Below are 18,177 nucleotides of genomic sequence, written 5' to 3' on the forward strand. Positions count from 1 at the left end.
GGGGGCTGAAAACCGGAGAACCAGCGACTGGCCTAGAAGAGGCTTCGTCGTCAGTTTTGGGCCTCGGATGCCTATCCTTGTCTTTGCGCTTTTTGTGTATTCCGGTCGTCGGAAGTTCCGACGGTATGGTATAATTGAATTTTCTACCAACATAATGTCGGGCAAAATCAAACCGACGTTTAATAGTGCGCTTGTTAAACCTAGCACAAAACCGACAACCAGTGATGTCGTGGTCTGCGCCTAGGCATGGGATACAATAGGAATGGAAATCCTTATGAGGTATTTGCTTCCCACAAGAAATACAGTTATTAACTTTTACTGACATCGGTCTGAGGCAAGAAAAAGTTTCCCCAACGGGGTACTTAGCTTTGTAGAAGACTTTGGTTCTGGATTCAGAATGAAAATCTCAGGAGACGGCCGACCGGCACTTGCGAACTGCTTTTGCTTCGGGCACCGCGCAGCAAGAAAGTGAAGAAAATGGCGTCGGCTGCATCTTATATACCCCTGTCATACTGACGTCAGGGAGGAGGCGACAGCAACAGACGCCGGACCAAGACTTTGGAACTCAGGCTGACTGGGGAACTGCCTGACGGCAGGATAACCCAAGTGTAATGACTGCAGCAGTGTAACACGATGAACATCAGGGGTGTGTAAACTTTACATCCACTGTAGGTTAACTAACAAAGTAGTGTTTAAGCAAACATGACTTTTTTAAAAGATCCACATTTAAGGTGACAGGCCCTCAAAAATCAGTGATACCTCCTGCAATCCCTCACTTACCACTGGGTAAAAAAAACTTCAAAACTTTGTAAGCAGATACTTTCAAGTAAGCAAACCACATTAGTTTTGCCTGTGACAGACATACCTCACTCTACAGTCTGTCATTATGAAAAGTCTCTTACCCAGTTTCCTGTGATAATCAAAACTGAAAGTAAAACTGTAATAAAAACACTGCTTGTACACCTATTAGCTCACTGTTCTCGTGGTGAGCTACCAGACTATTTAATAGTTAAAAAAGCACTGTCAGTCTAAGTGATTTACAGTGTGCAGAAATAATTCCCAAAAGGCTGAATACATTGAGGGACACTGAAGTTGTAAAACTATTTCAGCTAGCTGAGTGTAAATACAAGAGAACTGACACTTCTCAAGTCATGCATTTCAGACTTAGTTTCAGAAGAGGTTTAAACTACCCTAATAAAAAGGGAAAAGAGCATTTTGCAATACTGTTTTGCATTCTGATGAGCCACACAAAAGTACAGTTTTGTACCTACCATAAATGTAGATGTTCGAGGGCTATTACAGCTGCAGTAGTTACATATGGGTTTTCAGCCGGCAGGCGGTCCCTCGGTCGGCCGAATTCCAAAGTCTTGGTCCGGCGTCGGTTGTTGTCGCGTACTCTTCTGACGTCAGGAAGGCTAGAGTATAAAAGACACAGCCGACGCCATCTTCTTCAGTCTTTCTTGCCCCAGATGTCAGGTGCCCCCAAAAGGAAGGCAATACATAAATTAGTGTAATACACAAATGTAAGCAAATAAAACATAGTAGGATAACCCAGTCAGCAGGTATGAATAGGTATTCAAACCCCAAGGTCTTACCAAGAGGGGAAGGAGGGTGGGAAACCTGTACTGCAGCTGTAATAGCCCTCGAACATCTACATTTATGGTAGGTACAAAACTGTACTATGTTCATCGTGCATTACAGCTGCAGTAGTTACATATGGGTAGAATCCCAAAGCTATGTATAGGGTGGTAGGTACTATACAGAACTGGGTTGAGCTAGAATGCCCTGCAAAACTGCAGTGGCAAAGCCTGCTCTAGTTCTGGAGTATAAGGGCAGATGGTAATGCTTTGTGAAAGTATGTACAGAACTCCAAGTGGCTGCCTCCAAGATCTCTTTAGTAGGCACTCCTCTGAGGAAGGCTGTAGAGGTGGCTGTGGCCCTAGTGGAGTGGGATCTGATACCAGTAGGTGCAGCTTTCCATGATGGGAATAACAAAAGTATGCAGTGACCAATCCACTTGGAAATGGTCTGTTTAGTTACAGGTTTCCCTTGACCCCCCACAGCATAGGAAACTAGGAGTTGATCTGATTTTCTGAATGACTTGGTTCTGTCCAAGTAGTAACGTAGCTGCCTATGGATATCTAAAGAATGAAGCAGCCTTTCCCCTTTGTTTTGAGGATTAGAGTAGAAGGTAGGAAGGTGGATGGCCTGGTTTAGGGCTACCCTAGATACTACTTTAGGCATAAAGGAGGGGTTAGTACGCAGGGAAACCCTGTCCTGATGGAATATTAGGAATGGCTGCACCGCCATGAGGGCCTGTAACTCAGAAACCCTACGAGCTGAAGTGATGGCCAGTAGAAAAGCTGTTTTCCAGGACAAATATTGTAATTCTGCTGAAGCAGCTGGTTCAAAAGGAGGCAATGTCAATTTTCCAGTACATAGTTAAGGTCCCAAGCTGGTACTGGCTGTTGTCCTGGAGGCCTTATGTTCTTAGCCCCTCTGAGGAACTGTCGCAGTAGAGGGTGTGAGAATAAAGGAGGATCCATGTTGAATTCTGCAGATATTGCTGAGGCATGTATCTTGATTGAGGAAAAGGAAAGTCCCTTGTTCAAAAGTTCAGTTAGGTACTGTAACATCTGAGGCAGGTTTAATTTTCTAGGATCCTGCCCTCTTTCTTCATTCCAACAGCAAAACCGCTTCCATTTTGCGGAGTAAGCTTTTCTTGTAGATGGTCTTCTAGCCTCCAAAATGACATCCTGCACTTCTTTGGAGAGTAGTGCCTGATGTGAAGTTAAGGGATTTTCCATGCAGCTAGACTGAGAGTTTTCAGCTGACTGTGAAGAGTTTTGAAATTGTTCTGCGTCAGCAGTAGAGGTGTTAGAGGCAGGGGCCACGGAGGAGTGTGTGTTAGGTTCCTCAATAGTGGATACCAATGTTGTCTCGGCCAATCTGGAGCAATCAGTATCATCCTTGGCTTGTCTGTTCTTGCTTTCAGAAGGACCTTGGGCAGCAGAGGTAGTGGTGGGAATGCATAAACTGACCAAGTTGTCCATGTGAATGAAAGGGCGTCCACTTTCCAAGCCTTTGGGTGGAAGGTCCTTGAGCAAAACTTTTTTAATTGATGATTTTTGTGGGAGGCAAAAATGTCTATGTCTGGCTTTCCCCATGCTTGAACAATCTCTGTGAATACGTCTGGATGTAGCCTCCATTCGTGAGGGTCTGTCATATGCCTGCTCAGAGTGTCTGCCAGCGTGTTTTCCATTCCTGGTAGGTACTGAGCCTGGAGTTCTATTTGTCTTTCCAGAGCTAGATTCCAAAGAGTCATGGTTAATCTGCACAAGGGGTATGAATGAGTCCCTCCTTGTTTGTTTATGTACCACATTACTGTGGTGTTGTCTGTTCTTATGAGCAGCTGTCCTGGATGCAGGAATTCTCTGAAAGCTGAAAATGCCTTTATTACTGCCAGCATTTCTTTTGGTTGATGTGAAGGTGCTTTTCTGTTTTGTGCCATCTGCCCTGAATGCACCTGTCCTTCATGTGCCCCAGGTAATCTGAGGCGCCTGTGGTTATGACTTGTGTAGCTTGAGGCTTGCAGAATGGGAGGCCTTTGTTTACTTTGCATGCTTGAGCCCACCATATGAATTCCTTTGTAGGCAGGGAATTATTGGAATCTCCACTTCTAAGCTGTGACTGTGTTGAGACCATAGATTTTTAGGTACCATTGAAGTTTCCTCATGTGCAGCTTTGCACATGGGATTAGAAGAATGCAAGATGCCATGAATCCCAGAGCCTGCAGGATTTTCCTTGCAGTAAGCCTGGTACTTTTGCAAGCATTTTGAAGTAGTGAGATAGTTGCCCTTGTTTGTCTGTTGTTAGGTAAGCCATCTGAGTGTTTGTGTCCAAGTTGGCACCCAGGAAGGTAATTTTCTGAGAGGGTGTTAGTTTTGATTTCTCCTTGTTGATGGTGTATCCCAGAGAAAGCAGTAAACGTGTCACATGTGCTAGATGTTTGAGAAGTGCAGTTTGCTGTCCGCTTGGATCAGGCAGTCGTCCAGATAAGGGTAAATTTGTATCCCTTGAAGTCTGCAGTATGCAATCACTGATGCCAGGCACTTGGTGAATACTCTGGGCGCAGTAGATAAGCCAAAGGGCAATGCAGAGAATTGATAGTGTTTTGAACCTGCAAGAAATCTGAGGTATCTTCTGCAACTTTGTCTGATTGGGACATGCAGGTATGCCTCCTTGAGGTCCGATGTTACCAGCCAAAACCCCTTGCCCAGCATGGGAAGGAGTTGCTGTAGTGTGAGCATCTTGAATTTTGGCACTAGAAGAAATGTGTTGAGAATGGATAAGTCCAGAATGGGTCTCCAGTCTTTTCCTTTTCTTGGCACCAGAAAAAGCCTTGAATAAAAACCTTGTGCTTGTTGGTGCGTAGGTACCTTTTGTATAGCCCCCATGTTTAGGAGCTTTGCAATTTGTAGTTGTGCCTCTACCCTTTGATTTTGTGGTAGGTTTGGCATGCCTCTCATTTTTGGAAGAGTGTGGAAATGAAATTTGTAGCCTCTGTTTATTATGTCCAGAATCCATTTGTCTGTGGTGACAATATGCCAATTGTTTGCAAATAGTGCCAGTTTCCCTCCCAAAGGTGCTGCCATTTGAATTCTGCTTGGCATGGAAATGAGGGAGTCATTGAGTTTGCTTTCTGTACTGCTGTGCACTGTCGTCACCACTTCTTGGTGTTGGTGATTGCCATTGTCTGCCTCTGTAGGATCCTTGGGGTTGTCCTCTGCCCCTTCCGCGTCTGTATCTGCCCCTTTGGGCTTTGTCAGTGGCTGGAAAAGACCAGTTTTTTGACGGCCAATTCCTGCTGAACCTTGGTGGCTGAACCTGTAAGAAAGCTTTGACAGTTTGCATAGATTTTGCCTTTTCTTCCATTTTACGTAAAATATCCTCAGCATTACCACCAAAAAGAACATCCTTATGTAACGGTGCATCAAGAATTTTTGCTTTCACCTGATCTGGAAGATTTTGTTCCCTTAGCCATGCATGTCTGCGGATGACTGCTCCAGTGGCGGCTGATCTGCTGGAGGCCTCTATTGCATCATAACCACATTGTAAGGTGTGCTTGCCCACTTGCTCAGCACTATGTAACATATCCTGCAACTCCTTTAAATCTGGTTGTTCAGGTTGTGACATTTTTGTTTTTAATTGTGATAACAGAAATTGCTGATATTTAATCATATGAAACTGGCAGTTTAAGGCCCTCATGGCAAGGGTGGCCGAGGTGTAAACCTTCTTACCCCACCTTTCTAGTGATCTAGATTCCCTTTCCGTAGGTAGTGGATTCTTGGCCGTGGAAGCTTTAATTCCTTTAGGGCCTTGAGAAATAGTTTCAGGGTCTGCATTATGGCCTTTATAGAGGAACTGATGAGAATTAGGAACTCTGTAATACCTATCCGGCTTAACTGGAGCAGGAGGCAGAGAATCGGGATTTAAACAGGCCTCCGAGTATACATCATCCAAAACCTCCAAAACAGGAGGAATAGCCAGAGGTCTATGCTGCGGTAACCAGAGGAATTCCCTAAGTCTTTTCTTGGAGTCTGAAAAGTCTTGGCCTTCCCAATGGAAGTGCTCTCTCAAGGAGTGTAAAGTTTCCCCAAAGGAAAAATCCTCAGGGGGGGACACAGAAGGAATGGACTGCTCTGCATCAGAATCCTCAAAAGGTGAATAAGACTGTTCTTCAGCATCAGAATGTTCTGATAAAATGGATTCTTGGTCAGAAGGAGGAGAATCCTCCTCTACTCTGGGTCTTTTGTCCGGAGGGGCCTGTGAGCCTCTGATAAGAGTGATCAGGTCTTCAGCCATTTTAAGCATGTGCCTCTTAGGCGTGGGCCCAGGTCTTGGGCCTTGTGAGGCAGGCCTAGAAACATGCTTGGCTGATTTGGCTTTTGTAAAGGCCTTGATGGAGAAGGAAGAAGAAGGCCTAAATACACCATGGGTGGATGTAGATCTATCCACATTGGTGGGTTCGACATGAACAGGGGCTTCGGTAGTAGTTTGAGAAAGGACCGAAGAACCAGCGGTCTCAGGTACAGAAGACCCCGAGGGAGTGTCGCCGGTAGACAGGGACTGCAAAGGCGCCTCACTGAGAACCGGTCCACGTGGAGCTTGTTTCGTGGTGTCGGTGGAGACCGCAGTTCTCGACTGACGGTCCTTTTCTTTATGCTTTCTGGACATAGTGGTAGTCGGAGTATCCGGCGACATTTTATAATTAAACGCTTTGCCAAAATAGTGTTGCGAACTCCGCCCGACGCTTGATAGTGCGTTTATTGAAGGTAGCACAAAAGCGGCAGCCCGAGACGCCGTGGTCTGGGCCCAAACAAGGTATGCAAAGGGAATGGAAATCCTTATGCGGTATTTGCTTCCCACAAGAAATACAATTATTAACTTTTTCTGACATCGGTCTGAGGCAAGAAAAGGTTCCCAACGGGTACTTAGCTTTAATGAAGACTTCGGTTCCAAATTCTTTTCGTAATTCAGGAGCTGGCCGACCGGCACTTGCGAACTGCTTCTGCTTGGCACCGCGGCAAAAAGACTGAAGAAGATGGCGTCGGCTGTGTCTTTTATACTCTAGCCTTCCTGACGTCAGAAGAGTACGCGACAACAACCGACGCCGGACCAAGACTTTGGAATTCGGCCGACCGAGGGACCGCCTGCCGGCTGAAAACCCATATGTAACTACTGCAGCTGTAATGCACGATGAACATCCACAGTGTATGCTGGTAGCCATCTGACCCCACCCTGTCAGGTTTAACCTGTCACTCAGCTGAAGCAGATAAGGAGTTTAAGACAATGGGGGGGGGGCAGAAAAGTACAGTTGTGTACACTTACCATAAATGTAGATGTTATAGTGTATTCACTGTTGCAGTCATCACATTTGGCTTATCTGCTTGCAGTAGCCCTCAGTCAGCCTGATTAACAAAGTATTGGGTCCTGCATCAGTTGCTGTCTCTTCTTCCATGACGTCAGGTAGTCAGGGGTATAAAACATGCAGCTGACACCATTACATCAGTTTTTCTTGCCCCAGATGTCAGGTGCCCCCATAATGGGAAGCAATAAAATAAATACACACACATATATATATATATATATATATATATATATATATATATATATATATATATATTATAAACATATATATATATATATTATATATATATATACATATACATATATATATATATATATACATACATATATATATATATATATATATATATATATATATATATATATATATACACATATATACACACATATATATATATATATATACACACATATATATATATATATATATATATATATATATATATATATATATATATATATATATATACATATATATATATATATATATATATATATATATATATATATATATATACACACAAGGTTATACCTCCAACAAAAAAGCAAATACACCAAAAAGCTTTTAAGTATAGTAAAGGATAGTAGAGGTATAGCCAAAAGAAGTCAGGGGCTGGAGGAGGTTAGGACTGCAACAGTGAATACACTCTTAACATCTACATTTATGGTAAGTGTACACAACTGTACTATGTTCTTCGTGTTTCACTGTTGCAGTCATCACACTTGGGTAGATTCCCAAAGCTAAGGATGGGAGGAGGAATTTAGATAGCATTATGACCAGCTATAAGGCCCTGCAAGACCGCAGAGGCAAGCCAGCTCTGGATTTAGAGAAAATTGGAAAATGGTAATGCTTGGTGAAAGTATGTACTGAACTCCAGGTAGCAGCTTGTAGGATGTCCCTGGTAGGGACACCTCTGAGAAAGGCTGTAGAGGTAGACGCAGCCCTGATTGAATGGGGTCTGATCCCCTGTGCGATAGGTTTTCCATGGTGCTTATAGCAGAAATGAATACAATGGCCTATCCATTTAGAAATGGTTTGCTTTGAAATAGCCTTCCCCCCTCTGCCCCTGCAGCAAATGCTACCAGTAGTTGTTTAGATGTCCTTTGAGGTTTAGTCCTGTCCAAGTAAAATCTAAGTTGTCTGTTCACGTCTAAGGAGCGCAGTATCCGTTCCCATTTGGTCTATGGATTAGGAAAGAAGGTTGGCAAATGAATGGACCGATTAAGAGCCACACTGGATACCACCTTGGGCATGAAGGAGGGATTGGTTCTGAGGGACACCCAGTCTGCATGAAAGATGATGAAAGGCTCCACTGCCATAAGGGCCTGTAATTCAGATACCCTTCTTGGTGAAGTGATTGCTAAAAGGAAGGCTGTTTTTCCAAGAAAGGAATTTTAAATCTGCACTAGCAGCTGGCTCGAAAGGAGGAAGAGTGAATTTCTCCAATACAAAGTTAAGGTCCCAGGCTGGAGTTGGGGCTCTCCTGGGTGGTCTTAAAATTTTGGCCCCTCTGAGGAAGTATTTGAGCAGTGGATGAGAGAAGAGGGGAGGCTCCGTGTTATAATGAGCTGAAATGGCCGAGGCGTGAATTTTGATGAAGGAAAAAGAAAGGCCCTTCTGAAGCATCTCAGTTAAGTATTGAAAAATCTGAGGTAAGTTGGGTGCTGCTGTGCTCATCCCATGAGACTGGTTCCAGGCACAGAATCTTTTCCATTTGTCAGCATAAGATTTTCTAGTACTAGGCTTCCTTGCCTCTAAAATGATATCCATCACTTGTTTACTGAGGGATGGTGAAGGAGAGCTTAGCAGGCTGCTAGGTTCAGGGTTTGAAGCCAAGGGTGCAAAATCTCATTCTCCTGCTGAGACAGAGTAGGGGTCTGAGGCAGATGCCATGGAGCCACTCGTGACACGCTGCGCAAAAGGGGGTACCAGTGTTGGCATGGCCAGTCTGGTGCAATCAATATCATCCTTGGTTTGTCCTGCTTCATCTTTAGAAGTACTTTGGAGAGGAGAGGCAGAGGAGGAAAGGCATAAACTGATAGGTTTTTCCAGCTGAAGGACAGAGCATCCACTTTCCAAGCTTGTTTGTGGGGAGTCCTTGTGCAAAATTTGTCCAATTGGTAGTTCTGGGGGAGGCAAACAGGTCTATATCTGGGCTCCCCCATTTGTTTGTCAACATGTTGAAAGTCTTTGGTTCCAGTTTCCACTCATGTGGGTCCATGAGGTTTCTGCTTAGTCCGTCTGCCAGTGTAATTAGTTTTCCTGGCAGGAAATGAGCCTGTAGATGTACTTGGTAGATCAAGGCTGTGTTCCACAGTGCCATGGCTAGTCTGCAGAGGGGGTAAGAATGGGTATCCCCCTGCTTATTTACGTACCACATAACAGTGGTGTTGTCCGTCTTTACCATTAATTGTCCTGGAAGAATGTGGTCCTTGAAGGCTGTCAGAGCATTCTGTACAGCTAACATTTCTTTTTGACTGATATGCAGGTGCATTCGACTTGGGTTCCATTTGCCCTGAATGCACTTCCCTGCCAGGTGAGCCCCCCCCCCCCCCCCCCATGCATAGTCTGATGCGTTTGTCGTTAGGGTTTGGGCGGCAGGGGGTAGAGTGAATGGTAGTCCCTTGTTTTGGTGGCAGGCCTCTGCCCACCAAAGGAACTCTAACCGTAAGCAAGGTATGATAGGAATCATTGCTTCTATATCCTGAGAATGTTGACACCATAGGCTTTTTAGATACCATTGTAGTTTCCTCATATGCAGTCTTGCATATGGAATTAGAAGAATGCAGGAGGCCATGAACCCCAAGGCTTGCATTATGTGTCTTGCAGATAGCAGGGCTTTTTCGGCCACTAGTTTGAAGTAAGTTGTCGAATGCATTTGTTTCTCTGGCATGAGGAAAGCCATCTGGGAAGTTGTATTCAAGCTTCGTCCCAGGAATATAATTTCTTGACAGGGTACCAGGTGTGATTTCTTTTCGTTTATGGTGTACCTCAGACAAGTTAGCACCCTTTGTACAAAAGCCAGATGATTCAAAAGTATGTCCTGGCTTTCTGCCTGAATTAGACAATCGTCCAGGTATGGGCATATTTGAATATTTCTTTGCCTGCAAAATGCAATGACTGGAGCTAGGCATTTTGTGAATACCCTGGATGCAGTAGATAAGCCAAAGGGCAGTGCAGAGAAAGTACAGTTTTGTACCTACCATAAATGTAGATGTTCGAGTGCTAATACAGCTGCAGTAATCACAGATGGGTTTTCAGCCGTCAGGCGGTCCCTCGGTCGGCCGAATTCCAAAGTCTTGGTCCGGCGTCGGTTGTCGTCGCATACTCTTCTGACGTCAGGAAGGCCAGAGTATATAAGACACAGCCGACGCCATGTTCTTCAGTCTTTCGTGCCCCAGATGTCAGGTGCCCCCAAAAGGAAGGCAATACATAAATAAAGCTAATCTGCATATGCAAGCAATGCAATGTAAAGCAAAAACAATGTAAGCAAGCAAATAAAACATGGCAGGATAACCCAGTCAAGTGGTCTGAAGAGGTTGTTAGGCCCTATGCCTTTACCAAGTGGGGAAGGAGGGAGGGAAACCTGTACTGCAGCTGTATTAGCACTCGAACATCTACATTTATGGTAGGTACAAAACTGTACTATGTTCATCGTGCATACAGCTGCAGTAATCACAGATGGGTAGAGTCCCAAAGCTATGCATAGGGTGGTAGGTACTATGAGGAACTGGGTTGAGCCAGAATGCCCTGCAAAACAGCAGTGGCAAAGCCCGCTCTTGTTCTGGAATATAATGGCAGATGGTAGTGTTTTGTGAAGGTATGTACAGAACTCCAAGTGGCTGCCTCCAAGATATCCTTAGTAGGCACACCTCTGAGGAAGGCTGTAGAGGTGGCTGTGGCCCTGGTGTAGTGAGATCTGATACCAGTAGGGACAGGTTTCCCATGAAAGGAGTAACAAAAGCATTATGCAGTGGCCAATCCACTTGGAAATGGTCTGTTTGGTAACTGGTTTCCCTGGAGCCCCTACGGCATAGGACACAAAAAGTTGGTCTGATTTCCTGAAGGACTTTGTTCTGTCCAAATAGTAACGTAGCTGCCTATGGATGTCTAAAGAGTGAAGCAGCCTTTCTCCTTTGTTTTGAGGGTTAGGATAAAAGGTAGGAAGGTGTATGGCTTGGTTTAAGGCTACCCTAGATACCACTTTAGGCATAAACGATGGGTTGGTACGAAGGGAAACCCTGTCCTGATGGAAGATGAGGAAGGGCTGCACCGACATGAGGGCCTGTAGTTCAGAAACCCTACGAGCTGAAGTGATGGCCAGAAGGAAAGCTGTTTTCCAGGACAAATATTGTAGATCTGTTGAAGCAGCAGGTTCAAAGGGAGGCAGCGTTAATTTTTCTAGTATGTAATTAAGGTCCCAGGCTGGTATTGGTTGTTTCCTTGGAGGTCTTATATTCTTAGCCCCTCTGAGGAACTGCCGTAAGAGTGGGTGTGAGAATAAAGGAGGATCCGTGTTGAATTCTGCAGAAATGGCTGAGGCGTGTATTTTGATTGAAGAAAATGAAAGACCACTGCTCAATAGTTCAGCTAGGTACTGTAAAACTTGAGGCAAGTTCAATTTTCTAGGGTCCTGCCCTCTTTTCTCATTCCAACAGCAAAACCGCTTCCATTTTGCGGAGTAAGCTTTCCTAGTAGATGGTCTTCTGGCCTCCAAAATGACATCCTGCACCTCCTTGGAGAGTAGAGTTTGATGTGGTGTTAAGGAATTTTCCATGCAGCGAGGTTGAGTGTTTTCAGCTGGCTGTGGAGAGTTTTGTAGTTGTTCTGTGTCAGCAGAAGAGGTATTAGAGGCAGAGACCAGGGAGGAGAATGTGTTAGGCTCCTCAGGAGTGGATACCAGTGTTGCCTTGGCCAGTCTGGAGCAATCAGTATCATCCTCGGTTTGTCTGTTCTTGCTTTCAAAAGTACCTTGAGCAGAAGAGGCAGTGGTGGGAATGCATAAACTGTCAGTGTTGCCCAACTGAATGAAAGGGCGTCCACTTTCCAGGCCTTTGGATGGAAGGTCCTTGAACAAAACCTTTTCAATTGATGGTTTCTGTGGGAGGCAAAAAGATCTATATCTGGTCTCCCCCACGCTTGGACTATCTCCGTAAACACCTGTGGATGTAGCTTCCATTCGTGTGGATCTGTCATAGTTCTGCTCAGAGTGTCTGCCAGTGTGTTTTCCATTCCTGGCAAGTACTGTGCTTGAAGTTCGATTTGTCTTTCTAGAGCCAAGTTCCAAAGAGTCATGGCTAGTCTGCACAAGGGGTATGAGTGAGTTCCTCCTTGTTTGTTTATGTACCACATAACTGTGGTGTTGTCTGTTCTTATGAGCAATTGTCCTGGATGCATGAAGTCCTTGAAAGCTGTAATTGCATTTATTACTTCCAGCATTTCTTTTTGATTGATGGGAAGGTGCTTTTCCTTTTGGGACCACCTGCCTTGAATGCACCTGTCCTTCATGTGCGCCCCCCAGGCGTAGTCTGAGGCGTCTGTGGTTATGACTTGTTTTGCTTGAGGCTTGCAGAATGGGAGGCCTGTGTTTACTTGGCATGCTTGGGCCCACCATAGGAATTCCTTTTGTAAACATGGAATTATTGGGATGATTGCTTCCAAGCTGTGACTGTGTTTAGACCATATATTTTTTAGGTACCACTGAAGTTTCCTCATATGCAGCTTTGCACACGGGATTAGAAGAATACAAGATGCCATGAATCTCAGAGCCTGCAGGATTTTCCTTGCAGTAAGCCTGGTACTTTTTGCTAGTATTTTGAAGTACTGAGATAATTGCCCTTGTTTTTCTGGCGTAAGGTATGCCATCTGGGTGTTTGTGTCCAAGCTGGCACTCAGGAAGGTTATTTTCTGAGAAGGTGTTAGCTTTGATTTCTCCTTGTTGATGGTGTATCCCAGACAAAGCAGTAACCATGTCACATATGCCAGATGTTCCAGTAGTATATGTTTGCTGTCCGCTTGGATCAGGCAGTCGTCCAGATAAGGGTAAATTTGTATCCCTTGAAGTCTGCAATAGGCAATCACTGATGCCAGGCACTTGGTGAATACTCTGGGCAGTAGATAAGCCAAAGGGCAATGCAGAGAATTGATAGTGGATTGAACCTGCAAGAAATCTGAGGTATCTTCTGCAGCTTTGTCTGATTGGGACATGCAGGTATGCCTCCTTGAGGTCCAATGTTACCAGCCAAAACTCCTTGCCCAGCATGGGAAGAAGTTGCTGTAATGTGAGCATCTTGAATTTTGGTACGAGTAGAAATGTGTTTAGGATTGATAAGTCCAGAATGGGTCTCCAGTCGGTTCCTTTTCTTGGTACCAGGAAAAGTCTTGAATAAAAACCTTGACCTTGTTGGTGCGTAGGTACCTTTTGTATAGCCCTCATGTTTAGGAGCTTTGAAATTTGTAGTTGTGCCTCTACCCTTTGATTTTGTGGTAGGTTTGGCATGCCTCTCATTTTTGGAAGAGTGTGAAATTGAAATTTGTAGCCTCTGTTTATAATGTCCAGTATCCATTTGTCTGTTGTGACAATATGCCAATTGCTTGCAAATAATGCTAGTTTCCCTCCCAAAGGTGCTGCCAGTTGAGATTTGCTTGGCATGGGAATGAGGTAGTCATTGAGTTTGCTTCCTGTATTGTTGTGCACTGTCTTCACCACCTCTTGGTGCTGGAGATTGCCATTGTCTGCCTCTATATGGCCCTTGTGATTGCCCTCTGCCCCTTCCGCGTCTGTATCTTCCTCTTTGGGGCTTGTCAGTGGCTGGAAAGGACCAGTTTTTTGATGGCCAATTCCTGCTAAATCGTGGTGGCTGTACCTGTAGGAAAGCTTTGACAGTTTGCATAGATTTGGCTTTCTCTTCCATTTTTCGTAATATATCCTCAGCATTAGTACCAAAAGAACATCCTTTGTAAAGGTGCATCAAGAAGTTTTGCTTTCACATGATCAGGCAGATTTTGTTCTCTAAGCCAGGCATGTCTGCGAATGACTGATCCTGTAGCAGCCGCTCTACTGGAGGCCTCTAGGGCATCATAACCACATTGTAAAGTGTGTTTACCCACTTGTTCTGCACTATGCATCATATCCTGTAACTCTTTTAAATCTGGTTGTTCAGGTTGAGACATTTTGTTTTTTAATTGTGATAACAGGAACTGTTGATATTTAATCATATGAAACTGGCAGTTTAAGGCCCTCATGGCTAGGGTGGCCGAGGTATAAACCTTCTTACCCCACCTTTCTAGAGATCTAGATTCCCTTTCTGCAGGAAGTGGATTCTTGGCAGTGGAGGCCTTTACTCCCTTAGGGCCTTGAGAAATGGTTTCAGGGTCAGCATTATGGCCTTTGTAGAGAAATTGATGAGAACTGGGTACTCTGTAATATCTGTCAGGCTTAACTGGTGCAGGAGGCAGTGAATCAGGATTAAAACAAGCCTCCGAATAGACATCATCCAGTACCTCCAAAACAGGAGGTATCGCCAGAGGTCTGTGTTGAGGTAACCAAAGAAATTCCCTAAGTCTTTTCTTGGAATCTGAAAGGTCTTGGCCTTCCCAATGGAAGTGTTCCCTCAAGGTGTGCAAGGTTTCCCCAAAAGAAAAATCCTCAGGGGGGGATACAGAAGGAATAGACTGCTCTGCGTCCGAATCCTCAAAAGGGGAGTAAGAGTGTTCCTCAGCATCAGAATGCTCTGATAAAATGGATCCCCGATCAGAAGAGGGGGATTCTTCCTCCACTCTGGGTCTCTTGTCCGGAGGGGGCCGAGAACCTCTGATAAAAGTTATTAGATCCTCAGCCATTTTAAGCATCTGCTTCTTAGGCATAGGTCCAGGAGATGGGCCTTGTGCTGCAGGTCTAGTGTGATGCCTGGCAGCTTTGGATTTAGTGAAGGCCTTAATAGAAAAAGAGGATGAAGGCCTAAAAACACCATGGGTGGATGTAGATCTGTCCACATTAGTAGGCTCGGCATAAGCTGGGGCCTCGGTTGTAGTCTGGGAAAGGGCCGATGACCCAGCGGTCTCGGGTACAGAAGACACCGCCGAAGGAGTGTCGTCGGTAGTCAGGGACTGCAAAGGCGTCTCACTGAGAAACGGACCACGTGGAGCCTGTTTCGGCGTGGTGTCGGTGGAGACCACGGGCCTCGCATGTCGGTCCTTTTCCTTGCGTTTTTTGGATAAAACGGTAGTCGGAGTGTCCGACGACATTTTATAGTCAAAAGCTTTACCAAAAAGTGTTGGGCGAACTCCGCCCGGCTTGATAGTGTTTATTGAAGGTAGCGCAAAAGCGACAGCCCGAGACGTCGTGGTCTGGGCCCAAACAAGGTATGCAGAGGGAATGGAAATCCTTATGCGGTATTTGCTTCCCACAAGAAATACAATTATTAACTTTTTCTGACATCGGTCTGAGGCAAGAAAAGATTCCCCAACGGGGTACTTAGCTTTAATGAAGACTTCGGTTCCAAATATTTTCGTAATTCAGGAGCTGGCCGACCGGCACTTGCGAACTGCTTCTGCTTCGGGCACCGCGCGGCAAAAAAGACTGGGGAACATGGCGTCGGCTGTGTCTTATATACTCTGGCCTTCCTGACATCAGAAGAGTATGCGACGACAACCGACGCCGGACCAAGACTTTGGAATTCGGCCGACCGAGGGACCGCCTGAAAACCCATCTGTGATTACTGCAGCTGTATGCACGATGAACATCTGACAGTGCATGTAGCCTGCTTTGAAGCGTAGGTATCTTCTGCAAGATTCCCTGACTGGGATGTGCAGGTATGCTTCCTTTAAATAGAGTGTTGCCAACCAGGCATCATTGCCTAGCATGGGAAGCAACTGGTGAAGAGTTAGCATCTTGAATTTTGGAATCACCAAAAAAGTGTTTAAAGTAGACAGGTCCAGGATAGGACGCCATGAGTCGTCTTTTCTGGTAGGAAAAGTCTTGAGTAGAAACCTTGTCCCTTTTCCTCTTCTGGCATAGTTTGAATAGCCTTTATGCTTGAGAGAGACAGAGACAGAGAGAGACACAGACAGAGACAGAGAGAGAGAGAGAGAGAGAGAGAGAGAGAGAGAGAGACAGAGAGACAGAGAGAGACAGAGAGACAGAGAGAGACAGAGAGAGACAGAGAGAGAGAGACAGAGAGAGTACTTGCTTTGGAGCCTCTGCCCACTGATATGGGGGTAGATCTGGCCAACCATTTGGGGTTGGTAACGTGGAAGTGAAATCTGTATCCTTGGGAAACTATATTTAAAACCATTTGTCCTGGGTAATGAGTTCCCAGTTTTTTGCACGTAGAACAATCTTTCCCCCCAAAGGGGCAGTCAATTGAGAAGTGCTTGGAAGTTTTAGTCATAGAGACAGTTTACCATAGGGGGGAGTTTTACTATTCCCAGATTTGGAAGTGGCGGCCCCCCAATGCTTAGTCCTGTGCGTACCCTGGGACTGAAGCCTGGGAGTTCTGCTGAATCTGGGTTTGGACTGAGAAGGCCTGGAAGAGGCAGGAAAGGACCAATTCTTAGAGGGCCAATGCCTACTAAATCTTGGAGGTTGTACTTGTAAGAAATCTTTAACCGTTTGCATAGATTTAGCTTTTTCCTCCATCTTTTTAAGAACTACTTCTGCCTTGTTGCCAAACAGGCGGTCCTGATTTAAGGAAGCATCCAGTAATTTAGCTTTGACATGATCTAGCAAAGCATGCCTTCTAAGTACAGACCCAGTGACAGCAGCCCTGCAAGATGCCTCTACTGAATCAAAACCACATTGCAAAGTATGGTTTTCCAGCCTGTTCAGCAGAATGCATTAAACCCTGTAAATCCTTATTTTCAGCACAATCAGGAATCAATATCATTTTCTGTTTAAGCAATCCAGTAATATGCTGCTGATACTTTAACATATGAAACTGGCAGTTTAAAGCCCTAATGGCCAAGGTTGCAGAAGTGTATACCTTCTTACCCCATCTATCCAGCACCCTGGAGTCTCTATCAGAGGGGATAGTATTTTTGGCAGTAGTAGCTTTAATGCCCTTGGGTCTCTGTGAAATGGTCTCAGGATCCACAGTAGGATTTTTAAAAAGGAACTTGTGAGAATCAGGAACCCTGTAATATCTATCAGGTTTTCTGGGAGCAGAAGGTAAAGAGTCAGGGGCCAGGCTAGATTCCGAAAAGGCATCATCAACAATGTCCAGTACAGGAGGTATAGCTAAAGGCCTGTGCTGGGGCAGGAGTAAGAAATCCCTAAGCCTCTTTTTAGAATCAGAGAAATCCTGACTTTCCCAATGAAAATGCTCCCTAAGAGTATACAAGGTTTCACCAAAAGAGAAATCCTCTGGGGGGAAGCAGAGGGAATACAGTCCTCAGCATCAGAATACTCGTAGGTAGATAAAGGTAAATCCTGGTCATCAGAGGAAAAGTACAGTTTTGTACCTACCATAAATGTAGATGTTCGAGGGCTATTACAGCTGCAGTAATTACATATGGGTTTTCAGCCGGCAGGCGGTCCCTCGGTCGGCCGAATTCCAAAGTCTTGGTCCGGCGTCGGTTGTTGTCGCGTACTCTTCTGACGTCAGGAAGGCTAGAGTATAAAAGACACAGCCGACGCCATCTTCTTCAGTCTTTCTTGCCCCAGATGTCAGGTGCCCCCAAAAGGAAGGCAATACATAAATTAGTGTAATACACAAAAGTAAGCAAATAAAACATAGCAGGATAACCCAGTCAGCAGGTATGAATAGTTATTCAAACCCCAAGGTCTTACCAAGAGGGAAGGAGGGTGGAACCTGTACTGCAGCTGTAATAGCCCTCGAACATCTACATTTATGGTAGGTACAAAACTGTACTATGTTCATCGTGCATTACAGCTGCAGTAATTACATATGGGTAGAATCCCAAAGCTATGTATAGGGTGGTAGGTACTATACGGAACTGGGTTGAGCTAGAATGCCCTGCAAAACTGCAGTAGCAAAGCCTGCTCTTGTTCTGGAGTATAAAGGCAGATGGTAGTGTTTTGTGAAGGTATGTACAGAACTCCAAGTGGCTGCCTCCAAGATATCTTTAGTAGACACTCCTCTGAGGAAGGCTGTAGAGGTGGCTGTGGCCCTAGTGGAGTGTGATCTGATACCAGTAGGTACGAAGCTTTCCATGATAGGAATAACAGAAGTATGCAGTGACCAATCCACTTGGAAATGGTCTGTTTAGTTACAGGTTTCCCTTGA

Source organism: Protopterus annectens, chromosome 9.part0, assembly GCF_019279795.1.
Source record: "Protopterus annectens isolate FY-2018-M chromosome 9.part0, PAN1.0, whole genome shotgun sequence".
NCBI classification, from domain to species: Eukaryota; Metazoa; Chordata; order Ceratodontiformes; family Protopteridae; genus Protopterus; species Protopterus annectens.